Below are 13898 nucleotides of genomic sequence, written 5' to 3'. Positions count from 1 at the left end.
GGCCTCTGGGTTGCTTCCCAGCGACTGATGTCGAAAGCCCAATGGGAACCTGTCCTGGGTAGAATTTTCCCTAGTCAAGGGGGACAATTTATACTGGGCCTGGACATTAGATGTTAAGGTGCAATGAGGCTGCTTCTCATCTAACCATGCAGCACACGTCCAGGTGATATCTAGTAAGTAGCAAACATCTCATTTGTGACATTCATAAATTTCCACGGGTGTGACTTATTGCCCCAAAGGGTCACCTGACTGCCTGGACAGTGGTTTACAGATCCAACAGTTCTTAAGACTCAGAAGTTTGGCAAGCTGCTCATAAAGCTTGATCAAGGGTTGCAATTCTTGCTTCTGCAACAAAGGGGTAAAACAGGTAACCATCAAGTTTATCAGAGCAACAAATTCTTGCCACCTCATTTTTGATAGCACTTTGTTATCTCATTAAATGTGAATACTCAAAGATTACATTTTTTAAAGTCCTGGTATCGCAGGTTCTATTGAATATTCAGGTTAACCTACTCTGGGAACCGGTGAAGCAGATTTGCAATTAAATTGCTGACATTTCATGGTGGAAGCTGCTACACCACCCGTAGCTGCCCTGGTTCATAGTCATCCGTTTCTGAGGCATCTTCCCAGACCGGCCCTGCAATGTCCCCTTCAGTCTAGTTTTCATCAGGTGCAGACCAACACCCCTCTTTGAGATTTCATTGTCTAGACTTCACTCAACAGCATCTGGTGGTGCTGGACTTCTTTTAATATTCTTTAGATGAATCCAGGTTGGACGTGCATCCACTTTGAACACATTGTGGGAGGTTAGTAGAACCTGGCAGGGTGCACTCCAACTTGGGTTGAGGGTGTTAGACTTTTCATCTTTGGTGTGGTCTCCCTTAACTTTTTACCTCTGTTTCCCAGGTTGTTGATGTGTGCTGGACTCAGTTTTTTGCTGTTTTTGTTACTCTGGGCACTTTACCAGTGCTAACCAGTGCTAAAGTGCAAGTGCTCCTATGCAAAATGTGTATGTAATTGGTTTATCCATGATTGGCACATTTGATTTACTAGTAAGTCCCTAGTAAAGTGCACTAGAGGTGCCCAGGGCCTTTAAGCCAAATGCTACTAGTGGGCCTGCAGCACTGGTTGTGCCACCCACCTAAGTAGCTCTGTAATCATGTCTCAGACCTGCCACTGCAGTGTCTGTGTGTGCACTTTTAAACTGTAAATTTGACTAGGCAACTGTACCCACTTGCCAGGCCTAAACCTTCCCTTTTCTTACATGTAAGACACCCCTAAGAGGGGCCCTAGGTAGCCCCAAGGGCAGAGTGCAGTGTATGGTTAAGTTAGCACATATAGTTATGTGGTTTATATGTCCTGACAGTGAACTACTGCTAAATTTGTTCTTCAATGTTGCAAGGCCTGCCCTTCTCATAGGTTCACAAGGGGGCTACCTTTAAATATGATTAAAGTGTAGATTACCTTTGGGAGTGGATAGACATGTGGAGTTTGGGATCTCTGAGCTCACAATTTAAAAATACATCTTTTAGTAAAGTTGATGTTAAGATTGTGTGTTTGAAAATGCCACTTTTAGAAAGTGAGCATTTTCTTGCTTAAACCATTTCTGTGACTCTGCCTGTTTGTGGATTCCCTGTCTGGGTCAGTTTGACAGTTGGGCTTGTTGCACCTCTCACTAGACAGCAACACAAAGGGAGCTGTGGTGTAGTCTGCATTTCCTGATGGGCTATCTGTGCTAGGAAGGAGGGGAGGAGTGGTCACTTACACCTGAAAGGGCTGTGCCTGCCCTCACACAATGCATTCTCCAACCCCCTGGTGTGTGTCAGGGGCCTGACCTGGGCAAGACAGGATTTCACAAACAAGAGAGACTTTCCTTTGAAGTAGGCCTACTTCAAAGGGGAAAAATGGGAAGAAGAAGGGAACCTAAAACCGCAGACTTTAGGACACTTCTGGAAACCAAGAGGAACCTCTGCCTGGAGAAGAGCTGAAGAGCTGAGGAAGAAGAGCAGCCCTGTCTGTGACTGTGCTTTGTGGAGCCCTCCTGCAGTTGCTGCTTCTGCCTGTGCTAGAGGATAAAAATGGAGTTTGTGTTGTCTTCCTTCTTGTGAAGAACTCTCCAAGTGCTTTATTTAGAGGTTGCCTCCTGTTGTTTGAATTCTAAGGGACAGCAAAGACTTCTCTCTTCCAGCACCTGGAGTCTCTGCTGAGACTCCTACTCTGCCAAGTGGTGCCCATCCAGTTCCTGGGACTTTGAAAGGAGAAGCTGGTAGCCCCAGTGTGAGAAACTGATGCACCGACCTCAGTGCGGGGAAAAGATCGACGCAACTCTGATCTGCGGCAGAAAAATCGGCGGGCCGCCGGCTTTGCAGCTGAAAATCAATGCTCGGCTGCAACGCGTCCAGACGATCGATGCCCGCGGCTGGAGAAACTACGTGCAGCAGCACTGACGGAGGCTGGTGAGATCGCAACCTGCGCTGTGTGGTTTTTGGATCATCTTGCAGCAGGATTTCCGATGCAAACATCGCTGGGTGTGCAGAAACGACGCAAGGCAGTTCGAATCGATGCATTGCTCTCCTGCGGAGAGAAGAAACGACACACGCCGACTCGACTGAAGGAGAAACGAGGCAAGGTCTTGCTCGTGAGTGATATCGCCGCATCGCAAGCCCTTTTTGATGCACACTCGCCCGTGCAGGGTTAATATTGATGCACCCAGGTACATTTTCACGCCAACAGTGTTAGCTTTCTGTTTAGAACTACATGAGGACTCTTTTTGGTTTTTAATTGATAACTTGACTTGGGTATTGTGGATTTTTATTGTTTTGGTCGTGTTTTGTTTAGATAAATAGTTTCTATTTTTGTAAACCTGTGTTCTGTCATTTTGTAGTGTTCTCATTAAGTTACTCTGTGTGTTGGTACAAATACTTTACACCTAGCACTCTGAAGTTAAGCCTGCTGCTCGTGCCAAGCTACCAAAGGGGTGAGCGTGGGATAGCTGAGGGTGATTCTCTTTTACCCTGACTAGAGTGAGGGTCCTTGCTTGGACAGGGGATAACCTGACTGCCAACCAAAGACCCCATTTCTAACATTGGTGATCAGCGGTTGGGATTGGACTTGTATTTGTACTTGACATACAGTGATTAAGAGTACACTACTGTTTTGAGTGCAGACCACTACGTGACCACATACTACTTGTCTTATTATTTTTGCTTTTTCTCTTTTGCCTGGATTTTTCCCTACATCCATTTTTGTGGTAATCTTTGATTGACTTCTGAACTTCACTGGGAACTTGTTTTCTGCCTTTTGGAACTTTGCACTTTTGTTGACTCTTCATTATGTCCCAATCTGGAGATGCATCAGTTGGAGCTGCTTTTGATATAGAGAAATTAGAGAGCTATACAAAGGCTCAGTTGAAGCAGTTCTGTAAAAGTTTTGACTGTCTGATTAAAAGCTCATCCAAGAAGGAGGAGCTGCACAAGTTGCTGAGGGCCTGGGTGACAGCCAAGAGCACTGAAGGGCACACAATGGATGCAGAGGATGAGGAGGAGGAAGAACATTCCACACAACATGGTATTGTGGGTGGTCCTGTTATGTTAAGGTAGAGGGTCTCCAGGGCAGGTAGCAGTGTCTCATCTAAGGGTCTGACAGGCAGAGAGGGAGCACCAGAGGGAGTTGGGGACAATGAGGATGGCCATAGAGGAGAAAAAGTTGTTGTTGGCCCATGAGCTCAGTTTAAGGGAGCTGGATCAGAGGAGCCAGTCTAGTAGGGATGGTGGTAGCCACACCACAGTGCAGGAGGGTGCACATTCCTAACTCTTGTGAAGGATTACAAAAGGGAGGATGAGGTTTAAGGGGTATGAGTCTGCTCTCCACATGAATCTGGTCCCTGAAGCTCATTGGGGGGCGGGTCTTTGGAAGCACTTTGAGGTAGAGGGGAGGGATGCACTGACAGCCTTAGGGGATGCTCAGAACCTCACCTACACTATCATGAAGGATACCCTACTCACAAGATATGGTCTCACCCCTGAGCAGTATAAGGATAACTTTAGGTCCTATGAGAAGAAGGAATCCCAAACATCTTTAGAACGTGTTGATTCTTATTGCAGGTCACTGGATGGTTGGGTGAAGAGTAGTAAGGTAACTATGTATGAGGGGCTTTACAATCTGATTGCTTGGGAGCACTTGTATAATTTGTGTTTTCCAGGGATGCACCAGCAACTGATTGACAGCACACTGACTGATCCCAGGAAGCTTGCACAGGAAGCGGACCGCTGGGAGAACACCAGGGTCCAAAAGAGGTATGGGGGAGACCATGCCAAGGGTGGGCAGGGTCCCTCTCAGAAGAAAGGGGGAAGTAAGGGTAAACAGGCGGAGTTCTTTAGAGGGCCCCAAACTGATTTCCAGGGTAAAGATTCCCAATGCCCCAGTGAAAAGAAGCCTTGGTTCTCCAAAGGGAAGCCAGTTGCAGGGGGACCCCCCACGTAAGTGTTATGCATGTGACCAGGTGGGTCGTGGGAGGGGGGACCCCTAAACGCCCCAAAAGTACACCGGCACCCACTGGTGCACAGCCCCAGAGTTTGGCTAGTGTAGCGCTTGGGGAGGAGTTGGTTCCAGGTGGGTGAGAGCCAGCTGAGATGACCCTTGTCTCACTAGGGGACAGTGAGATGGTCCAGAGAACCCTTGTGCCTGAGAACACTAAAAAGTACAGGCAGCGGGTGACAATCAATGGACAGAGAATGAGGCTCCGAGAGACACAGGAGCCAGTGTGACTACAGTGAGGAGTCAGCTGGTGTCTGAAGAGCAGATTGATCCCCGGGTACTTCACCAAGTAGTTGCAGTGGACAACTCTGAGCACCTGTGCAGAGTGGAACAGGTTCCCTTTGATTGGGGGGGTCTCAGGTTCCTTAAAGGTAGCTGTGAGTCCAACCATGCCTGTAGATTGTTTGCTATGCAATGACCTGGAGGATTCCCCTTGGAAGGAGGTGGAACACAGGTCTCACTTGGAGATGTTGGGTCTGCCTGGGTGGGTATGCGTATCCACCTGGTCAATGGCAGCCCGTCAGGGTGGTCAAGAGCCCCTGGAGTCTGAAACAATGGCCCAGGGGACCGCCAAGAAGAGGAGGGTGAGGGGTGTGGGAAACCAGCCCCAGAAGTTCCCACGGTCCGGGAGGAGGCAGAGCCTGAGGGTGACATCCCGGAGCCTACAGGGGAACAGGTAGCTAAACTGGGTGAGGTCCCTGAGCTGTTACAGTGGCAGCAGGAAGGGGGGCCTACCAGGGAAGCATTCTGTGCAGCACAGAGAACATGCCCTACTTTGGAGGGTTTGAGGCAGCAGGCTGCAGACCAGGCGGCTGGCAAGGAGCCAGTGTCGCTCCTGATCTTTTGGAAGGATGACCTCCTATATAGTGAGCCTAAGGTTCCTAAGCCTGGGTCTGCCCCTGTGCTGGTGGTACCCCAGTGCTTCAGGGCCTTCCTACTGGGGTTGGCTCATGAGGTGACATTTGGGGCGTGCAAGACCATTGAGAGGCTTGTCACCCACTTTTACTGGCCCCTAATGCGCAGGCACTCAGATGCACATTGCTGGTCTTGCCAAACTTGTCAGGCAAGTGGCAAGAGTGGGGGGAAATGTAAGGCTCCCCTACAACCTTTACCTGTTGTTAGTCCTCCCTGTGAGACGATAGGTATCAACATTGTGGGGCCTCTGGATCCCAAGACAGCCATGGGCAACAGGTTCATCCTGGTCTTGGTGGACCATGCCACCCGGTACCCAGAAGCCATTCCTCTGAGGTCAATCACTGACCCTGTAGTGGGTTGAGCTTTGATGGGGGTTTTTACCAACATGGGGTTCCCCAAGGAAGTGGTATCTGATAGGGGTTCCAACATCATATCCACGTCTATGAAATCTCTGTGGAAGGAGTGTGGGGTAACCTACAAGTACACCACCACTTACCACCCCCAAAGTAATGGTCTGGTTGAGAGATTCAACAGCACCTTGAAAGGCATGATCATGGGCCTGTCAGAGCCCTTGAGGCGGAAGTGGGACATCCTCTTACCATGCATCTTGTCGCTTACAGGGAGCCGCCTCAAAAAGGGACTTGGGTTTAGTCCCTTTGAGCTGATCTATGGCCACCCTGTGAGGGGACCTTTGAGTCTGGTGAAGGGGGCTTTGGAAAAAGCTCCTAGTAAACCCCGCCAGAATGTATTTAGCTACATGCTGGCTTTAAGAAACCAAACTGCCCACTTCAGGAGTCTCGAACAGGAGAACCTAGAAGCAAGCCAGGAGGATATGAAATGGTGGTATGACCGGAATGCCATTCTGGTCAAGTTTCAACCTGGACAGAAAGTGTGGGTGATGGCACAGGTGGAGCCTAGGGAACTCCAAGATAAGTGGACTGGGCCATTTGAGGTGGTGGAGCTCAAGAGTGAAGTCACCTACCTGGTGGACTTGCAGTCTCCAAGGAACCCATTAAGGGTCCTGCATGTCAACCGCCTCAAGCCTCACTTTGAGCGGACTGAACTGTCCATGTTCCTTGCAACAGATGATGGGGTGGAGAAGGAGAGTGATCCTCTTCCTGACTTCCCGTCTGTGGGAGAAAAAGATGGGTCTGTGGAGGGAGTGATCATCTCTCTCTCCCTGACTGAAGAGCAGCAGAGGGACTGTCGCCAGGTGTTGGGACAGTTCTCCTCACTGTTTTCCCTGATCCAAGGGGTCACACACTTGTGCACACATGATGTGGACACTGGGGATAGTACAATCATTAAACAGAAGGTTTACAGGGTGACTGACAGGGTCAGGGCTTGCATTAAGGATGAGGTATCCAAGATGTTAACCCTAGGGGTTATTGAGCACTCCAGCAGTCCTTGGGCCATCCCAGTGGTATTAGTCCCAAAGTCTGCTGCACCTGGTGCCACTCCAGAACATAGGTTTTGTGTGGACTACCGGGGACTCAATGCGTTCAGCAAGACTGACGCACACCCCATCCCCCGAGCTGATGAGCTCATTGACCGGTTGGGAGCTGCCAAGTACCTCAGTACGTTTGGCTTAACGTCTGGGTACTGGCAGCTTGCCTTAACAGAGGGGGCCAAAGAGAGGCCAGCATTTTCTACCCCAGATGGATACTTTCAATTTAAAGTGATGCCATTTGGGATGAAGAATGCCCCTGCCACCTTTCAAAGGTTGGTCAAGCAGGTATTGGCTGGGCGGGATGAGTTCAGTGCCGCCTACCTGGATGACATTGATGACATCCCACATGGGAGGAACATCTGCAACACCTCTGGAGAGAATTAGTGGCCCTGCAGAAGGCAGGCCTCACTATTAGGGCAAGCAAGTGCCAAATAGGGCAGTTTTCTGTGGTGTAGTTGGGACACCAGGTAGAGAGCAGCCAGGTGGTACCTCTACAGCCAAATATTGACACCATTCTAGTTTGTGAGCCTCCCAAAACCCAGACTGAGGTGAGAGCATTTTTAGGTCTCACTGGCTACTCCAGGAGGTTTGTCAAGGGAGATGGTACCATTGTTACCCCCTTGACTGAGTTGACTTCTAAGAAGCAACTCAAAAAGGTGATCTGGACAGAGGCTCGCCAGACCGCTTTTGATGCCCTGAAGGCTGCCATGTCCACAGCACCTGTGCTGAAAGCACCTGACTACTTCACGGAGTTTGTTGCGCAAACAGATGCCTCAGAGCATAGTATAGCAGCATTACTCTCATAGCTTAATGAAGAGGGCCTAGATCAACCTGTAGCCTTCATTAGCAGGAGGTTACTTCCCAGGGAATGTAGGTTGAGTGCCATAGAACGTGAAGCATTTGCTGTGGTCTGGGTGCTGAAGAAGCTAAGACCCTACTTGTTTGGGACTCACTTCCGGGTTCAGACCGACCACAGGCCCCTCAGATGGTTAATGCAGATGAGGGGTGAGAATCCAAAACTGTTGAGGTGGTTCATTTCTCTATAGGGTATGGACTTTACGGTGGAACAGCGTCCTGGTACAGAACATGCCAATGCTGATGGTCTGTCCAGGTTGTTCTGCCTTATTGATGAGAACTCCCATGAGGTTGGGTAGTTGCTCCCCACTTTCAGCTGGAGGGGAAAAGTGTTAGACTTTTCATCTTTGGCGTGGTCTCCCTTAACTTTTTACCTCTGTTTCTCAGGTTGTTTATGTGTGCTGGACTCTGGTTTTGCTGTTTTTGTTACTCTGGGAAATTTACAACTGCTAACCAGTGCTAAAGTGCAAGTGCTCCTATACAAAATGTGTATGTAATTGGTTTATCCATGATTGGCACATTTAATTTACTAGTAAGTCCCTAGTAAAGTGCACTAGAGATGTCCAGGGCCTGTAAACTAAATGCTACTAGTGGGCCTGCAGCACTGGATCTGCCACCCACCTAAGCAGCTCTGTAATCATGGGTCGACCTGCCACTGCAGTGTCTGTGCGTGCAGTTTTAAACTGTAAATTCAACCTGGCAAGTGTAACCACTTGCAAGGACTAAACCTCCCCTTTTCTTACATGTAAGACACCCCTAAGGTAGGCTCTAGGTAGCCCCAAGGGCAGGGTGCAGTGTATAGTTAAGGTAGGACTTATAGAAATGTGGTTTATATGTCCTGACAGTGAAATACTGCTAAAATCGTTTTTCACTGTTGCAAGGCCTGTCCCTCTCATAGGTTAACATGGGGGCTACCTTTAATTATGATTAAAGCGTAGATTCCCTTTTGGGAGCGGATAGACATGTGGAGTTTGTGGTCTCTGAGTTCACAAGTTAAAAATACATCTTTTCATAAAGTTGATTTTAAGATTGTGTGTTTGAAAATGCCACTTTTAGAAAGTGAGCATTTTCTTGTTTAAACCATTTCTGTAACTCTGCCTGTTTGTGGATTCCCTGTTGGGGTCAGTTTGACAGTTGGGCTGGTTGCACCTCTCACTAGACAGTGACACAAAGGGAGCTTGGGTGTATGCTGCATTTCCTGATGGGCCATCTGAGCTGGGAGGGAGGCGAGGAGTGGTCACTTACACCTGAAAGGGCTGTGCCTACCCTCACACAATGTAGACTCCAGCCCCCTGGTGTGTGGCTGCGGCCTGGACTGAACAAGGCAGAATATCACAAACAAGAGAGACTTTCCATTGAAGTAGGCCTACGTCAAAGTGCAAAATGGGTATAAGAAGGGCACCCAAAAGCACAGACTTTAGAACACTTCTGGAAACCAAGAGGAAGCTGAGGAAGAAGAGCTGCCCTGCCTGTGACTGTGCTTTGTGGAGCCCTCCTGCAGTTGCTGCTTCTGCCTGTGCTAGAAGACAAAGACTGGACTTTGTGTTGCCTTCCTTCTTGTGAAGAACTCTCCAAGGGCTTGATTTAGAGCTTCCCTCCTGTTGTTTGAAGTCTTAGGGAAAGCAAAGACTTCTCTCTGCCAGCACCTGGAGCCTCTGCTGAGACTCCTACTCTGTCAAGTGGTTCCCATCCAGTTCCTGGGACCCTGAAAGGAGAAGCTGGCAGCTCAAGAGTGAGAAATCCGCGCACAGACCTGTGTGCGGGGAAAAGATAGACGCAACTCCGATCTGCAGCTGAAAAATCGACACACCGCCAGCTTCGCAGCTGAAAATCGACGCTCCCCAGCAACGCGACCGGAAGATCGATGCCCAAGGCTGGAGTATAGATGCACAGCATCGGTGATGGAGGCTGGTGAGATCACAACCCACGCTGCGTGGTTTTCGGACTATCGTGTGGCAGGATTTCCGACACAAGCATCACTTGGAGTGCAAAAATAACGCAATGCCTGCCTGGACCCAAGAGTGCAATTCGAATCGATGCATCGCTCTTCTGCGGAGAGAAGAAATGGCACACGCCAACACGACTGAAGGATAAACAATGCAAGGTCTCTCTCGTGTGTGAAATCATGCATCACAAGCCCTTTTTGATGCACACTCGCCCGTGCGGGTTATTTTTGACACACCCAGGTACATTTTCATGCTAACAGCGCTAGCGTTATGTTTAAAACTACATGAAGACTCTTTTTGTTTTTTAATTGATAACTTAACTTGTGTATTGTGGATTTGTGTGTTTTTTTTTTTTTGGGGGGATAAATATTTTCTATTTTTCTAAACCTGTTTTGTGTCATTTTGTAATGTTTTCGTCAAGTTACTGTGTGGGTTGGTACAAATACTTTACACCTAGCTCTCTGAAGTTGAGCCTGCTGCTCGTGCTAAGCTACCAAGGGGGTGAGTGGGGGTTAGCTGAGGGTGATTCTCTTTTACCCCGACTAGAGTGAGTGTCCTTGCTTGGACAGGGGGGGTAACCTGACTGCCCCATTTCTAACAGTGAGCATGACAGTGGACAACTGCAGTTTCTGTGGGAAGGTGAATAGCATCAAGCAGAGCTGTAGAAAGTACAGCATGAGAAAAAAGTGGAACAAGAGGACCCTCTCATCTTTCATAGTTGACGAGTAGCATGACAGACATTAAAAGCATACCGTGAATCAGCGTAAATAGTGATCCGAGTTATAGCAGACAAGTCGCTCTAGTGAGAGCAATCAGTTCTGCAACTTGAGCACTGTGGACTTGTGGCAGGGCAGCTGCCTCTAGTGTAGCAGGTTATGAACAGTCCATGTAGCAAACACAAAGCACACCAAAATATTCCGGCAAAGCAGCATCATCAGTGTAGAGAATAGAGTCTGCATTGGGCAGCGGTGTGTCAGTAAGGTCTAGACATGGAGTGGTAGTGATGACCACGACTTTAATGCAATCATGATCCTCTCCATCTTCTGTAGTAGAGAGAAGATTGGCAGGATTGAGGGTAGTAAGCCTAACTAATGTGTGGTTGGTGTCTCCAGAAGAACCTGTTCAAAGCACTGGACTGATAGATGCCAGGTACTAGAAAGGAGAAGCAGTGCTGCAAGTTCATGTGGCACTGCAAGAGTCAATGGATGTGCCAAACAATATCAGCCACTAGCTTCACAAGGGTGGCTGCTGAAGCAACTGCACAAAGGCATGATGGCATGATCCAGTGTCAAGGAGGGCAGGATAGGAGTCCACTGTTCTTTGTTTATCTGAAAAAAAGGCTGTGTAAAGACACCAGAGGCCACTCCCTGGCGCTCATGGCAGTACAATGTGAGTAGCCTTTTGTAATCAGGGCACCTCAGAGCAGGAGCAGAGACTAGGGCTTGCTTGAGAGCAGTAAAGGCCTCCTGCCCTAAAGGGGTCCACTGTAGTGGGTCTGGGGCACTGTCAGCGATCAGCACAAACAATGGTTTAGCAATCAGAGTGAAATTTTGGAACTACAACTGACAATATCCAGCAGTACCTAGAAATTGGACTGCTTGCTGCTTGCTGACAGGCTTGGGATTGACAAGCACTGCCTGTTACGTGGTCAGGGGTCATGGAGATGGAAGCATAGGAGATGACATGACCTAGATATGTGTGCTCAGGTAGGCAATATTGAAGCTTGGAGAGTGATGCTTGTGGCCCTACTCAGCAAGGTCAGTAAACAGGAAAAGGATATCAGAACGGCAGACTTTAGCAGGGACACTGAACAACAAAATGTCATCCACATACTGTGTTTGGACAGACCCCCCTTGGAGTTCAATATCCTGCAAATCTTCTTTCAATATCTGGGAAAAGATGGTTAGACTCTCACAATACCCCATGAGGAGCCTTATCCAAAGTTGAACACAAATAAGAACTGAGAATCGGGGTGTTCTGGGATGGAGAAAAATGTGCAGCAAAGGTCCACCACAGTAAAATGGATAGCACTTGCGGAAATAGTGGTAAGAATAGTAGCCGGATTGTAAACCACTAGAGTGCAGGGGATGAGAAATGTATTCACAGCCCTAAGGTCTTGAAAAAATGGTACTGCAGGCTACTGTCTGGTAAGGATTTCGACTTCTTCAATGTAAGTACTGGGTGTTACATGGTAAAGTACAAGGTACCAAAATGCCCTGTTGGAGGGGAGACTCAATGATAGGGTGTGTGCCCGTAATGGCTTCCATGGAGAGAGGGTACTGTGGTTTGCAAGTAATAGGTGATCAGAATGGTAGGTAATCTGGACAGGATGGGCAGATTTTAGTAATCATACTTCATTTGGATGGATAGACTATAAATAAACAGGTACAGTCTCCAAATAGGAAGGTATGCTAAATCCATTATCTTCAAATGAGTTGGCTGTCAGTATGGAACAAAGGCTGTGCACCTTATCACTTGGGAGTGAAAGGTATATTCCTTTAGGGTCACAATAAATTGTGGCTCTCATTTTACAGAGGCGATCACAGCCCTACAGGTTGTCTGCGGCTTGTGAGCTGAGTGGAAACTTATGTGTATCTTTGATGTGGCCAAAGGAGACAGAAAGAGGTTCAGATAGTGGGAGACTTATGGGACCACCAGGAAAATCTTGGACAATGGTGTTAACATCCGAAGGCAGTATTTGCCCATCCCCAAAGATCTCAGCAATGCCCCAGTGTCAACCAGCATTTCATAACGATGTCTATCAATAGTGAGAGTAATCATGCTCATCTCCTCCTCTGCACCCCGTCCTGCGTGTTATTTCTTCTTCTTTCTTTTTCTTCTTCTTTCTTCATCTGTGGCCTTCTGCTCATCTCCGGGACACTTCCATCCTCTGCCTCTCTGGTCTCTCCTCTTCTTCCTGACTCCTCTCTCCTCCTCTTCTTGACTCTTCTTCCTGACTCCTCGCTCCTCTTATTCTTGACTCTTCTTCTTGACTCTCCCTCGTGACTCTTCTTCTTGACTCTTCTTCCTGACTCTTCTTCTTGACTCTCCCTCGTGACTCTTCTTCTTGACTCTTCTGCTTGACTCTTCCTCGTGACTCTTCCTCTTGACTCTCTTCCTCTTGACTCTTCTCTCTTGACTCCTCTCCCCTGACTCTTCTACCCCTCTCTTCTGTTCTTCCTGACTCTGTAATCCCCCCTTCCCTATCTTTTTTCCCCTCCCCCTCTACCTGTCCCTCCCGCCCTCCACTTTCCCGCCGCCACCTCCCGCTCGGCCCCGCCCCCCCTGCTCCCATTCGTCGCCCTCCCTCCCGCCTCCCGCTGACCCCTCCTCCCTCTTATGGTGGCTGCTGCGCGGCAGAGTTAGCGACCCTTGACCCTAGGGTAGGACGCTCCCCCTGCCGCTCCACCATCCCAGGGTCCTGACATCTCCCAGCAAGACCTGCTAAAACCGTAAGTACTCCCCCCGCCCAGCCCCTCACCCAGCCGCACGCTACTCACCTCTCTTTCCCTGAACTTCTGTCTTCTGCCTTCCGCTCTTTCCTCCAACCTTTCTCCGCACCTCTGCTGTCCATCTTCCTCCGCTCTCTGCTCCTCTTCTGCAGCCCACTTGCTGCGTGTTCCGCTCTTCCTCTGTGCCCCGCTCCTCTTCCTCACCGCGTTCTCTTCCTGTGTGTTCTTTCTTCATCTGTGTTCTTCTTTTCTCCTCTTCCTCTCCGCGTTCTCTTCCTGCTTTGCTCTTCATCTGTGTTCTTCTTTTCTCCTCTGCACCCCGTCCTGCGTGTTCTTTTCTTCCTTTTCTTCATCTGTGTTCTTCTGTGCTCTTCTCTGCCCCTGCACCCCATCCTGCGTGTTCTTTCTTCTTTTTCTTCATCTGCGCTCTTTGTTCTGTGTTCTTTCTTCTTTTTCTTCATCTGTGCTCTTCTGCTCTTCTCCTCCTCTGCACCCCGTCCTGCATGTTCTTTATTCTTCTTTCTTTTTCTTCTTCTTTCTTCACCTGTGGCCTTCTGCTCATCTCCTCCTCTGCACCCATTCCTGCATGTTCTTTCTTCCTCTTTCTTTTTCTTCTTCTTTCTTCATCTGTGGCCTTCTGCTCATCTCCTTCTCTGCACCCCGTCCTGCGTGTTCTTTATTCTTCTTTCTTTTTCTTCTTCTTTCTTCATCTGTGGCCTTCTGCTCATCTCCGGGACACTTCCC

The sequence above is a fragment of the Pleurodeles waltl genome, chromosome 8, assembly GCF_031143425.1.
Source record: "Pleurodeles waltl isolate 20211129_DDA chromosome 8, aPleWal1.hap1.20221129, whole genome shotgun sequence".
NCBI classification, from domain to species: domain Eukaryota; kingdom Metazoa; phylum Chordata; class Amphibia; order Caudata; family Salamandridae; genus Pleurodeles; species Pleurodeles waltl.
This window is presented reverse-complemented; position numbering follows the sequence as displayed.